The 24078-nt window shown below is 33.8% G+C and overlaps 1 protein-coding gene and 1 pseudogene across 1 annotated transcript in view; one reads left to right on the forward strand and one right to left on the reverse strand.

The window, feature by feature from the left end:
• Positions 1-24078, reverse strand: part of DCDC1 (doublecortin domain containing 1) — a 370803-nt gene that overhangs the window by 241555 nt on the left and 105170 nt on the right. The window lies entirely within an intron of this gene.
• LOC112476759 lies at positions 16815-16933 on the forward strand (annotated as a pseudogene).

A 24078-nucleotide genomic window follows, 5' to 3' on the forward strand; every position in this document is an offset into this window, starting at 1 on the left:
AAAAAATATGTTTGACTTATTAATGAATTGAAAAGCACTGGCAAGATTAATACTAGAAATTATTAGCAAGAACAGGAATCTCTCAAAGCTCCTAGTCACAATCTTCTGAAAGCAGGTCAAAGAAAGTAGACATAAATATGTAGCAAAATAAAAAGGCAAAAAAAATTAATCAGAACTTCATGAAGAAAATTATTATATAGGTTAAAAATATACACTGACAAATGTTTCTTCATTAGAAGGTCAAAAAAGAAATCAAAGACAATGGATAAATGGCCATGCACTTCATATAGAACCACAAAATAAAGGTGACTTTTTAAAATTAAAATTAAAGTCCCACACTAATCAGAAAATCAAAATGCACAATTACTGTCTTTCACAAAGTTAGTTGGAAAAAAATCAGCCATATCACTCTAAACTCTGCTTTTGCCGGTTACACAATCTCTTCCCGTGTTTCCATCTTCACATCCTCTTCTGTGACTCTGAAGCTCCTGCTCCCTCTTATAAGGACTCTTGGAATTGCATTGGGGCCACCCAGATAATACAGGATAATCTCTCCATCTCAAGTTCCTTAAATAAATCACATTCGCAAAATCCCTTTTGCCACATAAGGTTATATATTCACAAATTGCAGGGATTTGGTGTGAACATGTTTGAGAGGCCATTATTCAGCCATTAGGCATTTACCAAAACTGACCAAAATAATCAGTGATCATGAAGGGCTCTTGTTGGTATTACTCGTAGGTAATCCTGTAAATATGGTGACCAGTAAAACGAAATAGTTGCAAATATTGAACCACTTATTTTAAGAGTATATCCTACCAAGTTAGTATATAAGAATATCGTGTGGATCACTTATCTAATTTGGTGAAGAGAGTACATATTTTATCCCATGTGTCAGCTAAGAATGTCATTTTAAGAAGAGTTAGCATTCCCTGAAGACCTGTATTATGAGCTAGTTCCTTCCATGCAAAGTGATTAACATATTATATTATCTAATCTTCCAACCAAAAAGGTTAGTTACATTATTTCTATTTATAGATAAAGAAACTGAGGCTCAGGGAAGATAAAATATAACTTGTTCAATGTCACATAATTATTAAATGGCAGAGCAGGGATTTGGACCCAGATGTGACACTGAAAATCCTCTTCTTTCTCCTCTGTGCTTTTTACTTCTAATGTGAGTGTCTTACCTACAGATCATCGTGATACCTATGTCAGTCAGTAACTCTAATTCTTTTTTATTTCATAGCAGGAAATACTGGTAATTGCCTTATAAGTTGTATGTTCTGTTTGAGGACAAAGATATTTGATTTTATTAAATGAGTGGGCTTATGGGAACTCCTGGGAAGAAAAGAAACTCTAGAGACCTTTACTCCATGAGGAAATGATAAGAGTTATAACAACACCAAACAAAAGTGTAATCTGTCCCATTCTTATCCTTTGTATTTTTAGCATCACTCCATGTTTTAAGTAAAGAGTACAATCAGGAACAAAATATTGAAAATGTTCAACATACGAAACTTGATAGCAAAAGCAAAGTGGTAGCAGTGAATATTCAAGTTCATACTAATCGATCAATTTATACATGTAACCAATGGGCAGAATAATGTTTAACTCAATTTATATACCCTAATTTAAGCAGTTCCCAATTAATGGGCATTTAGGTTGTTTCCAAATTGGAATTACGTACATTGCTATAATGAATGACATTGAACATTCAGCTTCAAATATTGTTAATATAAATCCTCATTTTGATACATAGTGCCAAATTACCCTCCAAAAAATTTGCCCTGATTTACACTACCACTAAGAATATATGGAAATATCTATTTTACTTACATTCTCATCAGCTCTAGATGTGAGCAAACTTTTTAATCATTATCATATTGTTAGGTGAAAACTCATATTATGTTTTGATTCTTATTTTTTTTTAAGTTATCTGTAAGTTCGATTAGCATTATGTAATATTTTCATGGCCATTTGTATTTCTTTTTTCTGTCAATTTACTATTTATATCCTTGGCCTGTTGTTCTACTGTCCATCTATTTCTTATTGACTTGAAAAGGCTCTGCATATTCAGAAATTAGGCCTTTGTTGTGTGTGTTGAAAAAGCAAGACATCAAAGAATATATATTGCATCTTTCCATTTACATGTCTATAGTCTGTCATTTGGCTTTCATTTTTTTCTTACTTTAATGATAAATTTTACTAAGTTTTTTTTTTATTACAATCAGATATTATCAAGGAAGAAAGAATGTTCTAGAGGTCCACAGACAATGTCAAAAGGTATGGAAATGATGGTATAGGTAGGTACTGTGAACTCTAAAAAAGAAATGTTGATTGATGGTGGTACAAGGTCAAGGTCAATGGGTAAACTCTACGGTGTTTATCAGTCCTCTTCCCGTAGTGAGTATGGGGGTGTGGGTAGATAAAACTCAAACGGAGGTCTTGAGGAAAAGAGTAATGTCTGTGGAGGGTTAGGTTTAAATTGCAGCAAAGAGGTGAAGGCATGAAAGATGGATAGGGTAACAGTTTCCTCCAGTATAGGATGTCTTCTCAGGGTATTGAGAAATCACCATATTCATTCTCATCGATATGCCTTTGCTTGACCATACATTTTCCTTCATCTAACATGCCCCTTTCACTCCATTCCAGCTGTACAATATATGCTACTGTAAATAAGCATACATTGTACATAAGCAGGGATATATTTTAAACTTCATCGTATCTCGTGGCATGACCAGCACATGGTAGGTCTTCTGTAAGTAGACAGGCTTCTCTAAATAGGTACATGATACAATTTGATCACACGAATGAAAAACTGGGGAACCAAACCTTCCTTTTCCTAATTCAGCCAATCACAAAACCCCAGCAAAGTCCTTCAGATCCTTCCCTGTCTCATATATCTTCACTCTCACTATCTTAATTCAGATCCTCATCACTTCTCACCTGGATTATTGCAATAGCCTTTTGACTGTTCTTTTTACTTCCAAAATTAGCCTACTCTAATTTATCCCTTCCTGTATTGACAATATTCCTAAATATTTGATTTTAATCTTTTCACTTCCTAATTAAAGCCATTTATGGGAAAACTCTGAATGACACAAAAGGCTTTATTGGTCCAGTGACTGTTCGCCTTTCCAGCTACGTGTCCCACTTATCATCTTTCTCTGCTGAACTATGTTTCAACTATTAATTCAGCTATACCAGTTCTATACTTAGAGGTGACCATATGCTCCACTGCTTTACTGGGCTATTATTCCTTGGCATAAGCTATTTCTCTGGCAAGAATGTCCTCCCATCTTTCCTAAGTCCTAGTCACATTTGCAATTCAGCTTAAATGTCGTATCTTCTAGTAAGGCTCCCCTGACATGTATGTATGTACATGTACACACAAGGAAAATGCATCTCTTTCTACTTTGTGATATTATAGCACCTTTCAGGTTCTGTATTATAGAAATTGTTACATCATATTGAATGTATTGATTTATAGCACTTCCTCAACTAAACCATGACCTTCTCAGGCCAGCACCCAAAACTTCTATTTTTGTATATTTCACTCCTGACACTCTGACTACCTGGTACCCACTGAGGTATCAGTAAATGTTTATTGAGTAAATAAATGCATAAATATTTGTCAGTTGAATGACCCCCTCACCTTTCTACCAATCTTTCTACTATATGGCAATAGAATTCTGAAAGTGAACTCCTCTTCTTGCTTTGTGCCAGTTTATTAGTTGCCATGGTCAGTTATAGCAATGAGAAAGAGAATACAAGAGAACAATCCTGTTTGCACCAAAACTCTGTCATAGTCTGGCATACTCATTTCCACTCCAGTAAGCACCTCAAACTAGACAATAAAATGCTATATCTGAGCTCGCAAGGGTATTTTAAAGCCTTGCCAGAGGTTCAGAAGTGTTCGGGGGAAGTTGTGATGGCTGGAAAATATTAACAACAGAAAGCTATTTTGAGTATTCCATAGACAAGGTTAAGGGGCGTGAAATTTTCTAGCCACTCAATACATCTCAGGGTCACAGGCTCCACAGAGTAGAATCAAAGTACTAAACAAGGTGAGGGCATGCTCTATCTAAGTGTTTGGGTCACAAGTAAGTGGTACGACATGACCCCATATATTTTGAAAGTGATACTGATAAAGTGCTATTCAAATTTCCGGTTGTAAGACCAGAATGATAGGGTTCCTAGGCCTCTGATCAGTAAAAATTGACCATAAGCACCTGAGGGTAGGGACTTGTCTGTTTGTCAGTGAATAGCTTTCTAGGCCTAAGAAAAAGAAATAAAATCTGAAGGTTAATAGAAAGTTAGAAAATTATCTCATTATTATTTTTTTAAATATGTTGTTCACAGTGGATGCAGTTCTCCTTTGTGCACTAAATCCTCTTAATATACTCTTTTAATATTCCTGGACAACATACCTAAAATAAAAACATAATTAAACAGCACTATTAATAAATAATGACAGAAATACTGCAAACATGGGTGAGATTGAAAAGCTGCCCTAGAGAATAATTCTTATCGCCTATCTTGTAAGATTCTAAGGCCCCAAGACAGAATATAGAGGTCCAACACCACATCGCTGAACTCTGACAAATCAGCGAGGCAAATTCTTGGCTGAAAGAAACCTCAGCTCGACCTGTTCAGTCCCCTTATTTATAGATGTAAAAAAGTGAGTCTGAAAGCAAAGAGACAGGCCCAGGATCAAAGAGTGACCAGTGGCAGATACTAGTCTCCTGTTTTCTCAGGTCAGATTCCAGAAGAGAAAACCCACAGTGAGTTTCCTGTCAATTTCCAAACTTCTTCCAAAAAATCTGGCAATGTCTAAAAAGAGCCATAAAGCTTCATTTTTTGGGACATACAAAAGATAAAACAGTGTGTAAAGATATTCCTACTAAAATATAATGGTTTTGTTTACTAATATCTCCAACAACTAGAATAGTCCCTGACACATGGTAGTCACTTGGTAAATATTTGTTAAAGGAAATGAATCCCAAAACTCAACAGTAAGGTAATACCTAAAAAACTGTAGCACATGGATATGGAGCTAATAACAATGATCAGAAAACCATAATGAGATACCACTGGTAAAAATTAAAAAGGCTGACAATATCAAGTTTGGTTGAAGATACAGAATGACTGGAACCCCTATGCACTGCTGGTAGGAGTATAAATTGGTTCAACCACTTTAGAAAATGTCTTGTCAGTACCCATTAAAGTTAAAAATATGCCTACTCTATGTCCTAGCAATTCCATTCTGACGTGTATATAACCAGCAGAAATGAGTGAACATCCACCAAAAGACATGTATAAGAACACATAATATTATTTATAATAGTCAAAAACTAACTGGAAAGAACCCAAATATCTATCAATAGAATAGATAAATTGTACAGTGTAGTATAGCTTCTAATGGGTGTTACACAAAATATAAAAGAATAAATTAAAATACTCAATAACATAGTTGAACCTCACATTATGCTGCACAAAAAAATCAGGCATCAAAGAGTATATAATGTATGATTCCATTTATATGAAGTTCAAGAACAGGCAAATCTAATCAATGGTGATGAAAGTCAGAATAGTGGTTACCTCAGGGACTATTAATAAGAAAATGCATAAAGAAATTTTCTGGGCTGTTGGAAATGTCCTATATCTTAGTTTGATGGTGGTTATACGGGTAAATTACATCTTTAAATTTTCATAAAGCTATATACTTATGACATGTGCCCTTTATTATATGGCACATATATACTCAATTTTTAAAGAAAGAAAAAATAATTTAAAATTTAAACGAAAAAATATAAATTATTTTTATATAGAAATTCATAATGTTTAGTAATAAATAAAGACTTCTCCCAAAACATGTACTCCTTCATTGCAATGATGCAAAGTCATATGTTTGGGCATTAAATATTAGAATGGCTATTTGGTAAAAAGTTTTATGTTTATTGGTTGTATTCTTTTTTTCTTATAAAGTTTCTACAGTTTCTTTTAAAATCAGACTCCCTAAATTAATCCTAACTCACTCAAATCATTCACAAATCTCATTGGCTGGAATGGGGCTATTTTTCTTCGATAAAGATAGTAACTGCAATGGATTGAAACACATCAAATGTGTTTAAATAAATGAGTTTACAATGATAAAAAAGAACTTAATTGGTCATCTTTAGGAGATAATAGAAAACTAAATTATTAAAAATTGGTAAATAAAGAGAAAGAATTGAGAATTTATCTTTCCTCAGCACAGGGTAACTCAATAGTAGAAAAGGAGAAGGGTCTTTATGTAGGATCGTACTAATTATTAAATAGCAAGTAAATTACACTCATTTTGGAAAACCTAATGACTTAAAGGATCTGAGCATTGAGCATCAACAGCTGCTAACACCACAAAGAGAGGCATATGTGCTATCTCACAAAAAAACATACTGCCACATATAATTTTGCCAAAAACTTAGAACCTGACTTTGATAAAGCCACTGGATCCATAACCAATTTATAGAAAATACAGACAACTGAGAAATAGGTTGAACTACACCCTGAAGATGCAATTAGCAAAATCCAGACTGTAGAAATCTTTATAGGTCAGATAAACTAGGCTGCTCAATGTATAAATTGAAAGGAGGAAAAAAGAAAGGGGGAAGGAAGAACATGTAGATTAATACAGGTTTAAAAGACTTGCGAATTTTTACTAGTGTCAAACAGTAAGCGTCAAACATTAGGTCATTCGTTAAACACCATATTTGCTGAGTTCCTGCCACATGCTAAGCATTAGGTCAAGTATAGTAAAGATAAAAAGGCAAATACAAAAGGTCCCTTTCCCATGCAGGAGACATACAAGTGAATAACTTTTTTCACAGTTTAGGTGATAAAGGTAAACTATACCTTTGAGCTGATCTCTCAACAATAATGTAGCTTGTGCTATATCAATCTGTATTTGTTCCTATATTATAATATATATGTTCTCACATCAATATGTAGCTCAATTCTCTAATTGGATTCTAAGCCTTTCTAGGGCACAGACTGTGATTTCTATTTTAAAATTTTCCTTATGAATAGTCCTTGTGCAGGGTTCACAGTGAGCAAGCACCCAATAAAAAGAATTAACAAAGTGATTGACTCCTTCACCTTGGAAAAATAGATGGCATACAGGCCACCAGGTAAATGCCCCATTGCCCGCTAATGGCCTCACCCTCCTGCGGAGAGGGCTATCACACCAGAAACTGAAAGCCATTCGCTAGTCCTTTGAGAAACACAACCAATATACCCTACTCTGTTGACCATACTGACTCATTAGGAGGAATCACTTATTTGATACCGTCCAGGTCTTATGGATCACATGTTTTGCATAGATATATGATTCCAAGGCAAAAAAATATATATATTTTTTGAGAAAACCATCATGCCAATTCTTAAAGGATACATGTAGCAAGTCAATGACTACAGACAGTGAACTAAATGGGACAATTTAAATTGAGGCCTGCTTGGACAAGCTCTTGATCATAATATTAATGGGAAATTCTACAAGTTCTATATTTCACATAACCAATGAGAGGAGTAGGAAAATAAATAAATTGGATGTTCTTACCTCCAGTACAGCTGCAGTCATTTAGCTACAAAAAGCCTTCAGAAACTGAAGTTCTATAATATCATGACTGGTAATTTTTTTCAGGTTATCACAAGCCCTTGCCTTTGATTCATTGTTGACAATACTGTCTCTTGCTGTGGCATGCAGGTACATTGGAAATACATTTACAATTGGTAGGAAAATCATTTACCCCAAATTTACCCATAAGTTCTCTACCAGAATTCCTGATGACACCAACTCAACCAATATAAACTTATTTAAATAACTATTATACAAGGTAATTTTTTCTGTTTACTCACCCTGCTCATTTTATGTGATATTTGTTAATAAAATTATATATTTCAAGTGTATAATTCAATAATACATCATGTTTAGACGATTTAGAAAATAATGAAAAGTATAAGAAAAAATTTAGTTTCCTATTATCCCACAACTTAAAAAAAAACCACCATGTTTTCCTTTTCACATAAATATATTTTTATATAACTGACCATATATTTATTGTTCTGAAACTTTACTTTTTAATGCTATATTGTATGCATCATTAAAATAGTTCCATACCATTATTTTAATAACTATGCAATTCCATTATATGCATGTCCCATAATTTATTTAATCTTTCCTTTATTAATGGATTACAAATCTTTGATTGTTATTTTGCCATTTCTGCCACACCTGGACTATTTGAGGAAGCGATGATGCAGCAGACAAGGTATGTAGTTCAAGACTAGCCCCAGAACTTACCAGACAAGTGATCTTAAACACTTTACTAAGCTACTTTGAGCCTATTTCACCAGCTCTAACATTGAATAATGCTTACTTCACTGTTGTTATGAAAACTAATTGGTACGATATGAGTGCAAGTATTTGAAGTATTCTGTTGTCAGTCCTATGAATGTTGTTGTCATCATCAGCATCAAAATGAATATAAGTAAGGCCCCTAAGAATTCCTGAGAGGTATATGTTACTGTTCCCCATTTGGCAAAACTATGCAATAATCTGCCTCTACTGCTAAAGAATATATGTCAGAATTATCATGGAGTTATCATCATGCACCCTTCTATTAGTTTTAGCTAGTGTCTTTCATTCAACTCTAAGACGTTCTCAATGGTAGGTCTAGAACGTTACATAAAAATGTCTTAGGTAACAATTTTAATGGGAAGGGGTATTCATGAGATTTTCTTAAAGGCAATTTTTGGCTAGTGAATGTATATTTTTACTTAGGTTGTAGAACAATAAAAACATGAACTCTAAAGATGCTTTTTTCACACTTTGAATAATATTGAGAAAATATTAGCAGGTCATGTCAAAATATAACTTTATTATTTGGGAGGCTCATGGAGACAGCAAGGGGCTAAGTCTCTGCTACAAAAGTGCCCGCCACTTGCCAGCCTTGTCATTACTTAAGATTCTTGTCCTCTTGTTGATGACGTTATGCTCTTGGCCTCCTTTCTATTCTTCTCCATTCTTTAATTTACACTCTCTCCCATGGTTTCTGGCTTGGTTTTACAGCCAATTAGAGTGGCCCTTTTCTACCAATAGTGAATTGATCAAGCCTATCATAACAGGGATAATTTTGGTATTTGGGTCTTCTCAACTATTTTTCATTATTGCTTATGCCTTAAAGGACCATTTCTAATTGCTAGAAATATTTTTTAACTTAGAATTCTTGATGTTTTAGGTTGTCCCAAAAGCTGACCTCTGAATAAATTATTGTTATAAATTTTTTACAAGCGATAACTGCAAAAAATTCAAAGCAACTTATTACTAAAAAGATAAACAAATCACATTAGTTTATTGATAATACAGTGAACAAAACTGGTTGACTTCTTTTTCAAAGATAGTTACTTTGGTTTAATGAAAACACAAGCAAAATATAATAGCTGATATCAAAGAAAATTTTTAACTAAAATCTCAACATCCAATTTTAATTAATTTTTTCCTTCATCAATGATTCACATTTATTGAGCATCCCCTGGAGCAATTTGGGACCAGACCATAAAAGCTCTCACTCTGAGATATTATAAAATAGCTGGAAAAGCCTCCTGAGTACTAACAATCACAAACATCCATAAAGCAAGTCATTTTGTATTACATGCACTTAGAGAAGATGAAAATTTGTCTCTCTAATAAACTGAACCCTAGTTTGTCTAAGTGTATCAATAATTTACCATTTAAGGAAATTTGGAGAGAATCAACAAAGCTCAAGAATCCTGACCACAAATAATCAGAACAAAAGCTCATGAAATTTTCCACCAAACTTGGAAGAGGACTTTGTCTTTCAGCATGCCTAAAACTTAACAGAAATATAAGGCAGGGCATCGAGACTGTCACATGGCAGATACTAATTGTTCCGATTAAAGTCTAACAAGCTTGCTTCCCTGCTGCTCTGAGAATGTCTCTGACTTTTGATCCTGACATCTGTGTCTTACAAGAATTTCACTCTGCTCTGACATTCCTTCTGATGTTGATCCAGGAATTAATGGATTGTGAAAAAGCTGGCAGGATATCATTTAAAAAATAGAATTCCTAGTGTACAAGTGATGAAAAGGTATCAGAATTCACATACTCTGATCCCAATACAATTCTCAGGTTTGGGTGCTTGGGTTTTTGAATGCTAGTTCAAAACAGGACTGAAAATAAAATTTAGCTTAAAAGTTCTAATGACAAAATAGTTATTTCAATGTTCTTTTTATATGTTTTTACATGTTTTTGCAAAATACTATAAAAAATTCTATATGAGTTCATTTGCTCTGAATGACTATTTTTAACATGTACAGTTGATCACCTTTTATAAGAAATATGGTGTCTTTATACAATGGAAATTTTTCCTTAGAAAATCTAAGAGCTTTAAAATATGACCTGAAATGACACTGTTAATACTTAAGCCATATCTCTAATAACTTATGTTTGCATACACAGGATCTTAGTAAACTAATGATCAAAAGGAGAACCTTAAGTAAGGAACATATGTAATTTTAAAATATATTTTAAAAAGTTTAAATTAAAACTATCTAAAGAGGTGTTTTAAATTCAGAAATTCTCTTCAGGATTGAAATTTTACACATCAGAAGATACTGTCTTGCACTTCATGGTTCTGGATAATTACTAGATGCCAGTGGATAACTTAAACATAGCTTAGAGTCATTGGCATTAATGTGTGACAAGCATTATAGAACATATTTAGTAATTTTAAATGAAAAAGTAAAAGAATTTTGAAAACCCAGGGAAAAGTATCACAGTAACAACAATATAATTTTTGAGTAAGGAAAAAATTCTCCTTTATGTAATAATGACAAGAAATTCATCAAGTTAAAGAGAAACACAAGTCAATTTAATTGTTAGAGCTATCTATAATTAATGTAAAAATTAATAAGGTTAGATATTTTTCATTTATTCAAGCAAATATCTAATTTTCACATTAAAAAGAGCATCATTGTTTTTAAAAAGCCAGGAATTTCTGATGATTTCATTTAGATAGATTGCTTTAGTATTTCTCATACCTCATCTGTTCTTTCAAGAAGAAAGGTGACAAATTCATTAAAATAAGTAAAAATAACTGACAACATGCTATCATTGGCTACTAGTAGCCAGCTTAAATTGGTTGCTTTCTGTTATTATAATAATATTTAATTGTTCAAAATTTTGCATATTACTTTTCATGACATGTCAAGCTCCCAAGACTCTAGAAATTATATAATCATTACCAAATTGAGCACTACTTGCTCTTAACAGAAAGACTTTCTGGTCCCCAAATCTTCTTCAATCAGGCTCTCCCTACACATCCCTTATTAGAGCACTTTCTACATTTCACAAAATCAGATGATTGTCAGTCACCTTATTATATTATAAACTCAGACCTATCATCTTTATTTTTATAGCCCTGGACTTAGAGGGTACTTAATATATGCCCAATGAAAAAAATAAATGAATGTGACTCCTACTAGTTTCCTATTTCTATGGTTTCTTTGTATCTGTATTTTATTGTACAATGACTCAAATAAGACACATATGTAAAATTCATAATACAATGAATATTATTAAATTAAAATTCACGTGCTCTTAAAATTAAATAATATATTAAAGGTATTAGTAAATGGGTATCAGCTATATACTTTTTCGATCTGGTCATTTTATAATAGTTGAACTCTGTCATATTAATTACCCACCTAGAACATGATTATTAAGAAAGTATGGAGTGTATTTAAAGAGATATCGAGCTTATGAAATGTGATCTTCAGATTAGAAAAAGAGAATCACAATATCCATAATTATCACTTGCACCCAGAAGAGTTTCTTAAAGTCTCTTGACATGTGTCATTTCACCCAGTACCATTTTTCCCCCACCTATCTTGTCTAAAATAATAAACCATTAAATGAAAATATATTATGAAGTGGTACTCAAACTAAGAAAGAAGACAAGGGGGAGGAAAAAAAGACAACGAAATGCAAGATGAAGTATTAAATCAAAATGGGTTTGGCCACATTAACAAAAATAAGATTGAAATTTGCCAAAGTAAGGCAGGGATTTAAAAGTATGATATATGACATGTGAGGTAAAAATAAGACAGTTGGGAGGAAATAAATGAAAACGAAGAGAACAAATTAGACAAGCCATTCATTTTAAATCCTTAAAAGACTGAAGCTCTCCTTTATCAGACAGGATGTGTCAGAGCTAGCACATCTTTTTTTTCATGCCACTCGGGGCTTTTTTCTTCTTCTTCTTATGTGCCTTAGAATATAAAAAGATATATGTTTTTAAATAAATCATTTTTAGATTTTTAGTTTGCTTCAGTTTGATATAGGCAAGGAAAAATAGTGACTGTAAATTGTGAATCTGCCTCTGTAGTATATGCCAGTGTCAAAAATCTCAAAAGTAATTTGAACCATGAAACATACACACACACACACACACACACACACACAGCACACACACACACACACACATGGCATGCAGGCCCATGCAGGTACCCAGTCTACAAATCTCCATCCCAGCCACAAGTCTGGCATATTGGGTACTGTTGTCCTCTCATATTGTCTATTCTCCTTCAATTTCCTTTAAATGACTAAACTTTAAAGTTATGCAATTTTATCCAAGCTGTTCACACCAGGACAATTTTTCATTTCTTCACATTTATAACAATGATAGATAAAATTTTAAAAAGAAAAAGAAAATCCAAATGACACAGGTACACTCAAAACCAAGATATACCACTTCAAAAATAAGAAAGGATTGATGTTTTTAGCCTGATGATGCCAAAGAGTAGAAGTATACAGAAGCTGTTGCGAGTCAGTCCTGTGGGATAATGGGAATAAAGGTGCTCCACATAGTCAGGAGATCACTGAGGACGTTTCCCTTGAAAAGAGGCTGGAAAAAAGTCAGAGCCTATTCACTGCTTGGATATATAACTTTAGAGGAAGCCAAGGGATGGGTGGAAAAATAAAACACCAAGAAAAACAGCCAAAATGTTTTCAATAATGAAAGATGCATTCAGTCTAGATGAAATAAACATTCTAGGATGCTGCAAGAGATAAATGAAGAAATAACTTATTTATAAAGAACAAAATATGAAAAAAGGCAAAATTGAAACTAGAGCAAGTGCACATTAAAAAAGAATCAATTATAAGAGGTGAAAAATGAAAAATATAATGCCTCAAGAGAATGAAAAGACAAGCCACAGATCGGGAGAAAATATTTGCAAAAGACATATCTAATAAAGGACTGCTTTCCAAAATATCCCAGGAACTTTTAAAACTCAACAATAAGAACACAAATAACCTGAATAAAAAATTGGCCAAAGACCTTAACAGACACCTCACCAAAGATATACAGATGGCAAATAAGCATGTGAAAAGATGCTCTGTTTCATAGGGAAATGAAAATTAAGGCAACAAGGAGATACAACTACATATCTATTAGAATAACCAAAATACAGAACACTGACAACACCAAATGCTGGCAAGGAGGTAAAGCAATAGGATCTCTCATGCATGGCTTATGGGAATGAAAAACAGTACGGCCACTTTAGAAGACAATCTGGTGGTTTCTTACAAAACTAAACATAGTCTTACTATATGACCCACTACTTGTGTTCCTTGGTATATACCCAAAAGAATTGAAAACTTTTGTCCAATAGAGTATTATTTAGCACTGAAAAGAAATGAGCTATCAAGCCATAAAATGACATGGAGGAAACATAAATATATATTTATGCTAAGTCAAAGAAGCCAACTTGAAAAGTCTACACGTTGTATGAGTCCAATTATATGATATTTTGGAAAAGGTAAAACTATGGAGATAGTAAAAAGATCAAAGGTTGCCATAGTTTGTGGGGAGGGAGCAGTGAATAGGCAGAGCACAGAAGATTTTTAGGGCTGTGAAACTACTCTGTGTAATACCAGAATGGTGGATACATGTCATTATACATTTGTCCAAACCCATAGAATGTGCAACACCAAGAGTGAGCCCTAATGTATTCTATGGACTCTGTGAGCTCAGTGTAGGTCCATCAATGGTAGAAAATTTACCACTCTGAAGGAGGTATTGATAATGGCAAGTTTATGCATGTGTGGGAGCAGGAAGTATATGGGAAATCTCTACTTTTTGTTCAATTTTGTTGTGAATTTAAAACTGCTCCGAAAATAAAAATAAAATCTACTTAAAAAATACTTAAATACACATGGAGAGGATTAGTGACATTTGTAATCCTAAAGAATAAAACAATCCCCAATTCATTTATTTTTTACTTTGGAATTTTTTATGGAGTGGCATCATTTTATGTCAGGATTATATTTCAGGAAAATTCCAAATTATAGCAAAAAGGGGAATTATTTTTTTCATAAGAATTCATCTAAAAAGTCTAGCTACATTCTCAGACAGCTATTATCTAACATACTACTTATAAAAAAAATGTCCTCAAACTCTTTGAAAAACACAATAGTCTTATTTTTTAAATGTTGATTCTGGGCTTGAGAGATTATGAATACATTCTTGGTATTACCCCGAAGGTGGCTGCCCAAGTGTAGTCCCTAACCAGAGTGAGCTAGGCAAAGGATAAGGACGGAGCTAAAGAGTCGGAGCCACCTTGGGCAACCCCAGATCCATATCCAAGAGACAGCTTCATAAGGGGTATGAGAACATGCAGTCCTGAAGATGTTGAAGGTCCTCCTCCTTTTTCCAAGATAATAAAGAAGTGCTGATTTCTCTGTACTATAAATCTTAGCCTTAAGACTCTCATAATAGCACACATAAGTACCATATAACTATAAAATATAATAATTTATAACAAAATGCATCCTAAATAAATAAACATGTCAGTATCAAAGAGAACAACATAGAAAGAATCAACATACAACCCTATAGTTTTCTTTTGTGATAAATACAACTTGGTAAGAAAGGAGAGGAGAGGAGAGGAGAGAAAGAAAGAATATATATATCAGAGTAGCCAATCAGTGATTACTCTGTTTCTGACATCACAGGGATAGTTTGCAGCCACTGGTTACAGACTAAGGCACCTACATAACAGCTAATTCAGGTTATCCATTGCCATCTCTTGGCATGACCTGGAAAGAACTTGCTTCCAGTCTTAACCATAGACCTCTCACCCCTACCCAGTAGCTACTCTGTTAATGTTGAGGCACAGGATGCTGCAGGAACTGTTGGGTGCTCTCCTAAGTATAATCCAGAAATGTGGGAAAGTTGATGCTCCACAGTGCTAACATTTGACTAGTGGGAAAAGAAAGCCATTGGATAAATTCCTCCCTCTGTCTCCTTCAGGACTGATAGTCCTGAGAAGTAGTTCATATGGCTGTTCAGGAAGTAGCTCAGTAACTTGAGTATTGAGTCATACTTAATGTTTGCCAGCGCAATAATAATTTTTTGCATGAGCTTTTCCTCTTCTCTGCATCTTCGTATCCACTATTTCTGCTGCTAGAATTATCCTCAATAATAAAAGAATAGTACAGAAATCTTTTGTTTCCACAGGAATTTAAGCTAAGATATAGATCATGCTGTCTGACAATAAAAGCAATTAAATTAAAAATCTGCAAATGAAAGATAATTTAAGGAGAGAAAAAAGGATATATGTTTGAAAACTTAAAAATGCATTCCTAAATAAATTATGGGATAAAAGGAACATCACAATTGACACTATAAAATATTTTGAACTATACAATGACAAAAATATTACAAAATGGAAAATGTACTAATAATTTTAAAAACCCATTCATAGCAACATCAAAAAAATATGGTACCAAGGATGAAAATAACAAGATATTCAAATAAATAAATAAAATCTATTTATAGTCTATCCTGCTAGGGTTACATCTGAGTGTTTCTAATCACCAACATTCACCTTACCTCTCTTACTCTTAATGATCTAGAGTTCCCAGATTTGCAAATAAAAACTTAAGATGTTCAATAAATTTAAATTTCAGATAAATAATCAATAGTTTTAATATAAGAATGTCCCATGTACTATTTGAGTCACACTTATACTAAAAGATATGTTGTTTATGTAAAATTCAAATTTACCTGGCTGCCCTATAATTTTTTTGGCAACTCTACATCTATTGCAAAAGCTGAACTTGACCCATCTACTGCTGTCCTCATTGATCGTGAACATTCCTGGGACAAATAAATTTTAGACAACTTTAACCAAACTTTTAGAATATATGCTTATTTATAACCTAAAGACAAATTGATAAAGAATTACAAATGAATATTAATACCATTAGGTGAAACTTTTATAAGAAATATATTTTTATGATGCTCAAGTATTAATCCATATGGTCACAGGGGGAAAATATAACTTTAAAATCTTTCTCTCAATGTCCATCGCCGAGAATGGGTTGAACAGACATTAAGGGGCTCCTGATAAGGGGCAAAGTGAAATACAAAGCATTAGCTGTGAATTATTCTTGCCAAAAATGTTTAATCTGAATCTATACAAGCCATTAGATAAGGAAATCTGAATCCAGAGTCCATGGATTTCTAAGGGGTCTGTGAATAGAATATAGGGTGTTCCTGACCTTGATTGGGAAAAGGTGAAATGCTTATTTACTCTAACTTCTAATTAAAATTTAACATTTCCTTCCATTATAAATGTAGACAACAGTTTACAGTTGGTTTAGCAATACCTGGGACTTTTGTCAATAAGAGAAATCACAGGTATTTTCATAAAATATTAGTAGTATATATATCTAAATATTGTTAGTCTACGGCCATACCACCATGAACATGCCCAATCTCGTTTGATCTCAGAAGCTAAGCAGGGTTGGGCCTGGTTAGTACTTGGATGGGAGACCACACTGGAATATCAGGTGCTGTAGATATGCAAAAATAAATAAATAAATAAATAAATAAATAAATAAATATTGTTTGCATTTATTTATTTTTGCATATCAACTTTGAAATGGAATCTAGGATGGGAGGTAGAATTCTGTCTACAGTTACTAAAAATGTTGCAAATAAAACTCTACATTTCAAAAGACTTAGTAACACATACTGACTGCAAAGAAAGGCAGTATAGCATACCTTGGGAAATTACTTAACCCCTCTTTGCCTCTTTCCTCATTTGCACAGTGGAGTAATAGTAGAACCTGTAAATCGGGTTGTTGTAAAAAGTAAGTGAGATAACATACCATATGTAAAAGCTTTTAGATCTGTAATTAGCACATACTAAGCAGTTTAAGGCATTTATGGTTACTAAAACTAAATGTTATAAATGTGTTAATTCTGACTATAAAATGTACAAGGTATAAAACCAAGCTAAGAAAAAGTCGAGCCACATGCCACTTCTTTGATAAGTGCTTTATTCCCAACTGAAGATTGTGCCACAAGCTATTGGTTGAGCTATACTATTCCTAGCCAACCAGCCCACCTACCTCTATGCTCAGAAACTCTATCCTTTCTCCTATTACATTAGATAAACACTCCATTCTCCTGAAATTATACAATTGGTCTTTTGCATGATTATTTTCTCAACTTTTACCTGACTGTTGCCATTAGTATGTAAACTTGACTTAATATAATTCACTTTGAGAAATACGCACACACACTCCTGCCATCCCCTCAACAGTTCAGCCCCTTCCATTTTTCTGTTCTTACTTCAACCCTCTAAAAAAGTTGTCTTATACTTCCTGTCTCCTTTTTTCCTTCCTTCAACTCACTTCAAATCAGGTTTTCATCTCCTCTACACCATCCAAAAATTAAGGTCACAAATGACCTACATCTTGTCAAGGCCAATGGTAATTCCCATTGCCTTCCAATTTTATTCCTCAGCAGCATCTGACATGTTCATTATTCCCTCTTCTTTAAATATTTTCTTCTCAGAGCTCTGTGCCTTAACAATCACCTATTCCTTCTCTGCTCCCTTAGTTGATCCTACCTTTACCAAATCTCTGGACATTGGAGATTCTTAAGTCTGTCTTTTTTGCCTTTTCTTTGTCTACCCTCTCATCCTTGGTGATCTAAACTATTACCATAGTTTCAAATACTATCTATATACTAATAGTTATCAACCTTGTATCTCTCACCCAGACCTCTTCTCTTGTACATCCAATTGCCTACTCAACATCTCAGCTTAAAGATCTAGTGGCACATACCTCTTCCCTCACCCTATTCTTCCCCACTTCAGTAAATAAAACAACACTTTGGGCTTAAGCCAAATGGGACACATCTTCCATTCTTATTTTTCGCTCACCCCCAAAATCCAATCCAACAGTATATTTTTTTCAGATCTACTTCCAAAATATATCAAGAATCTTGTCATTTCTCATAATCTCCAACTTTAAAACACAGTCCGTGCAAATCAATTTCTACCTGAAAACTTCAGCAGCTTCTTAAGTAGTTCTCTGTCTCTACTCTTATTCTCCTACTGTCCTTCCTCCACACAGGAGTTAGCATTGTCTTTCATTTGCGTGCTTAAAGTTTCCCAATATCTTCCAGGAATAAAATGCAAACTCCTGACCATGCTCCACAAAACAATTCCTGATCTCCCTCTCAATCATCACACTCAAGCCATGTTGGTCTTAATTCTTCTGTCCCTCAAATGTATCACTCTTTCTTACTTCAAGACCTTTGCAATTGCTTTTGCTTCTTCTTAGAAAGCTCCTTCCCCACATGTTCACATGACTGGATCTTTCTTATCATTCAGGGAACTATTCAAATATCATTTCTTTGAGGGTCGCCTTATCAACAAAAATCAACTCCCTAACCATACTCTGATGCTATATCCTATTTCATGTTCTTGAGAGCATTTAACGGTATCTAGAATTATCTTGTTTGTTTGTTTATGTTTTATTTTATGCCTTTCTTTTCTTTAAGTTCTTTAAGGCATGAACTCTTACATATCTCTAAATTCCACAATTCCTAGAGAACTGGGCAGAGAGTACGCACTCAAATAAATGAGCCACCGAATGTGGAATTTAAAATGTTAGAGGAACATCATGTTCAGTGGATACTTGGAAATTCAGAGCTTGAATGTAAACAAGTAATACTTATACAAATGCAAAATTTGCAGCCCTCAGCATAGAGATAGGTGTTGTCTCTATGAAAATTGTGTTCTCTAAGGAAACATACATACTTGGTGGGGAGTAAGGAAGAACAGAGATTTTTTAAAAGGAGAACACAGGTGAATGGCCTGAGAAAAGAAGGAAAATGAGATGAGTTCTCAAAAGCCAGGGAGCAAATAGCTTTCCAAAGTAATTAAATAGTGGCAATATTACAGAGATAGGAAAAGGCCAGTGATTTTAGTAACTAAGGGGCATTATTACCCTTTCCAACATTTAGTAAATTAACTGTATTTAAAAGATTAAGTAATAAGCTTAAATTAAATCTCAAGTCCTGGAACATCTACAATGTATGGTTGCTATATCTCAGGGGGGCAGCTGTTGCATAGTAGGTTTCAGTCAGAGCTAATTGAGGCAAGATTCATAGAATCTGTAAAAAAAAAAATAAAAAGTCAATTATGGGATTGAGCAATGGTGGTGATAAACTTAAGGCAGATAATAAAAATTCCTCCCTGCATTATTTAGAGGGGAACACTGGGGAAGTATGTCAAGCGAATAGAGGAGTTGTGGAAGGATTTCTGCTAAGAAAAAGGAATAAAAAATGTAAGGAAAAGAAACCAATACAGGAAAGTGCAAGAAAGAGGGAAGGCCCACCAGAGATGATGGGATGGGATGGGACCAGAGAAAACAAACATAGGGGTTAGTCTAGCAATGATGAGAGTCATATCTTTCTCTTTTCACTTTCATTATTAATCAATGAGTAAACATTAATGTCGACCAGTATCTGACACAAGGGAGGAGCTCAATAAATCTAGTCTCTCCCCACACCCACATCCATATTCTTCTCACCAGAAATCAATCACACTTCGAGTATATGAAAATTTTGGTATGCCAGTTCCTCAGGCTGCCAGAACTACCTGGCTTTCTCAGTTTTTCTTGAATAGCCCTAAGCTGGTACCCTCCCAAACAAAGTAAAGGTAGTTATTCAATAGCAGAACCTTTTACATGAATGAAGACGACATGCCACCCAGGACCAACTGGTCCCATTCCTAAGAGGAGTCAACATGCATATATAGGAGTCTATATGCAGTCATAGTTAAAATTAATATAAGGTGTTATGAGATGCTTAAACTTTCAGAGTAATTCATTTAGGAACTTAACATAAATAGCTAAGCACCGTTAATAAATACTTTTAAAAGTTTTACAACACAAATATATTAATTTTTATAATAGGAAAGTATGGGCTTTTATACTCCTAGTACAATTACAAAATTAAATTCTATATGAATTAAAAATTTAAAAATAAAAACATAAAAATTAGAGGAAAATATTCTTATACTCTTAGAATGTGAAAATTTGCTTAACACAACACAAAACCAAGAAGCTATTTTTTAAAAAGTGACAGAATTTATTAAATACAAATTTAATTACTATATGTCAAAGGACACTAGAAAAATTTTTTAAATGACAAATTTAGGGAGAAATATATTACATTTTCATATGACAGATAATGTAAAAATACTTAACCTATAAAAGATATTCATAACTAAATAAGAGAAGACGAACATAGTTAATTGAGCAAAACTACAAATGAACGAATTATAAAGATACAGAAATATAGCTAACTTCATTAATAGTCTATGGATTTTTTTTAAATGAGAATTTTTTAATATATTGGGCTGGCACAGGTGAATAAAAGTAAAGATGCAGGGAAATGGTGCACTCATTCATCTTTGAATACAATGTAAATGAGCTCAAGATTCTCATTGGGCTATTAGGCAACATCTGTGGAAAACTAAATGTAGATATTATTTATTCCAACAATTCTAATTCTAGAAGTTCATACTCAGTATTTCTAACAGAAGTGTCCCCCACTTCCCTCTCTCATTCTCCCTCTTTCTTCCTCACCCTCTCCCCTCCTTTGGCTGGAATACTTCTCTGCCAGGGCAGTGATTTGCTGTCCTCCAGGGAAAGCGAGAAGTTCTTCAATCACCTCACTTACCAGTGGTAAAGTGAAGACTGTATTTTAATTCCTGCCTGGCTCCTGAGTCTATGTATCATACTATCTAGTTATCTATTTACCAACACCTAAAAGAGTTATTAGATCCCCAAAGCCTAACACAGTGGAATACATACAGCCATGAAAACTGATCTCTCTCTATGTAGTGATGTGGAAAAGGTTCTTGATATAGTACATAATAAAACAAATTACAGAGTATTGCAAAAAAAAAAAAAAAGTATAGAGTATTTGTATTTTTCGTGTATGTATATATAGTATATGTATGTATTTACATGTATGTCTAGAAAATGTTATTAACAGCAGTTATCTCTAGGGGATAATTTTGGTTAGGAGACTTTCATTTTATGCTTTATAAATTTCTGTAATATTATAGAATGTCATTTATTCATTTATGGGACAACTACATAAAAAAATAGATGAAAAATATTAATTCACTGTGAAAAAGACGACCTGTTTTCATGAAAAGAGGTTACCATAGGGGGCCTTGATTCTTTCTGTTTCACAGTTGCAAACACTATGTCTCCATAATTAGAAATGTGTGCATATATAATCCCCTAGAGTATTACAGAATAAGGTCATTTGTCCCTGGATTTTCCTAGGTGAAAACTCTGGAACAACGGTTAATATTTTAACTGCAAGAAACTTTGGTGACAAAGCATAAAATAGTGAACAACAACAAAAGACTAAATTTAAATATGTATCTTGTAAAAGTAATTTTAAACATATAAAATAGTTACTTTTAAGCTATTTTTTTTTTAAGAGTCTCATTCATTCTACTTCACAGGGCCAGGACCCAGTGGCATTAACAGTGCGCAGGACACTGGGTAAGAGTGTCTGTCTGTGGAAAGGGGTGGGGGAGAGGGGAAGGGAGGGGATGGGAAAGGAAGGGAGGGGAGGCATCTCCTGACCACACCCTCACTGAGCATCACGCAGATCAGAGACAGCCATATAGGCTCTAATTTCCCCCAAGGAATGATGAACAAGTACAAAATAATAGAAAGTGACAGGGAACAGACGACTGAGGTCTAATTTAATGTCATTTAAGGAGACAATATACCTTAAATTGGTCTTCAGAAATTACAGGCTACAAATAAGATAATGGAAATGTGTTTTTATCATTTTGGTTCTCTAATATAAATTTCTTTGTGAAGGAAAAGGAGATTATTTGCTATATAATGCAGCTAAATTTAAAAGATATGATAATTTAGGGTAAGTTGCTTCTTACCTTTAGTAATATAAGAAATAAATTACTGTAAACATATGCAATTAAATACAAAGATGCAAGTTAATATATATTTAATATTATAAAATATTCATAAGTAAATAAATAAAAGTTAAGCAAGATATTTTAATTGTTATATATTAACTGACATATATGCATGAATATGTGTGAGTTCTTTCATTGAATCTACATCCAAATAAGGTTAAAATTCCCATTTCTAAAAAATTAATTTAAAAAAATCATTAATAAATTGTCTAAAGTCACTTCAAGCATGTCTAAATAACTAAAATACAAACTTTTGCTCAATACTGGTAATCTAGAGATTATAAGTTTTGCGTGTGTATAGATGTGATATATATGCATAACATATATTTGTATGTTGTGTACAGGTACTCACAAAATTCTCAGTTAGCTAAAATGTTTTTATCTCTTTTTTAGCTGCCACTTTAAGCTTGTCAGCCACTTCTCCACCTGCAAACGAAGGCAGCAAATCTCCTTAGAGCCGACTTTTTCATTTTGGAAAGAAGCTCTGGAGTGACCCTTGGTAGTTTCACAAACATAAGGCAAATAGGCAATAACTGTTTTGGGAGAAGGATGTCACACAATTTTATCTGTAGTTTGACAAAGCTCCCCTTACCACACTTCTATGCAGAATCAAGGAGCACCTAGGGCAGAACATGGTGGAGTTTCTGGCCTCTTGCCTTTAGAAGCATTAGAGCTGTTAGTACAGCTTTACTAATGCACTGAGATGTGTTAATAGGAAAGGATATCGAGAAATTTCAGAAGGGGAATATTCCAGAGGAAATACTGGAATTCTTAGTAATCTGGACAGAAAGAAATTATAACTATTAGTATGAATTTTATTTTCCCCCTGTGGCAGGGGTCGTAGAAGGTAGACATGAATAAATGACTGACAGAAGATTAGCCCTACAGATAAATTTCCTAATGCTTATAAAAGCTTGAAATCAATTATTAATTTATAATACATGCATATAAAATTCTTGAGGTGAATTTATGCTGTAAAAGTCTATAATACTTGAACTCAGATTTCAGGATCCATGGATGAATTGTGATACTATTCTGCACCCTTGAGAAGAATTCGGACTTACTAAGCTGCAGTTGTGGACAGTATCTGTTTGCAAAAGAGGCAGATCTACCCCTAAGAGTCCAAACTACTTAAGAACAAAAACCTGGCCTACTGCAGACTTCACTTTTGCTAAAATGACAGTCGATGTCATAAAACCAAATTGTGCCTGCCAGATCAGCTAAGGCAGCTTCATGCCATAACCCCAAGGCTAGTGTTTCATGTTTCATGCAGCAGAAGCTACCTCTAGCCATGCAGCACTTATCTCATAGACAAGCCCAGAGTCCTAGCCACTCAAGACTTGGCTGGGCCAAGTGGACAGAGATGGTGTGTGGCCTTTGGTTTTAAAAGACCTGTCCATTTTCCCTCCCTGAAACACGTGCAAGCCTAGACTCTGTGCTGATTGGGTTTCCTGCTTGCATGCTAAGAGCAGCCAGAGTGGTCTTTCTAAAGCATAAATTGTGTCACGTGCAGTAAAATAATTCTACTTATCTCTCAGTGTTTGAATCTAAATCTTTATTTTTTTTTTATTTAACGCTACAACTGCATTTTGTTTCAATGAACGTGTTTATTAATTCATCTAAGATTCAAAATATATCCCCCTCAGAAACAACATTATAAATAGGGTGAGTAGGACAATA

Source organism: Pteropus alecto, unplaced genomic scaffold (genome assembly GCF_000325575.1).
Source record: "Pteropus alecto unplaced genomic scaffold, ASM32557v1 scaffold71, whole genome shotgun sequence".
Taxonomy (NCBI): Eukaryota; Metazoa; Chordata; class Mammalia; order Chiroptera; family Pteropodidae; genus Pteropus; species Pteropus alecto.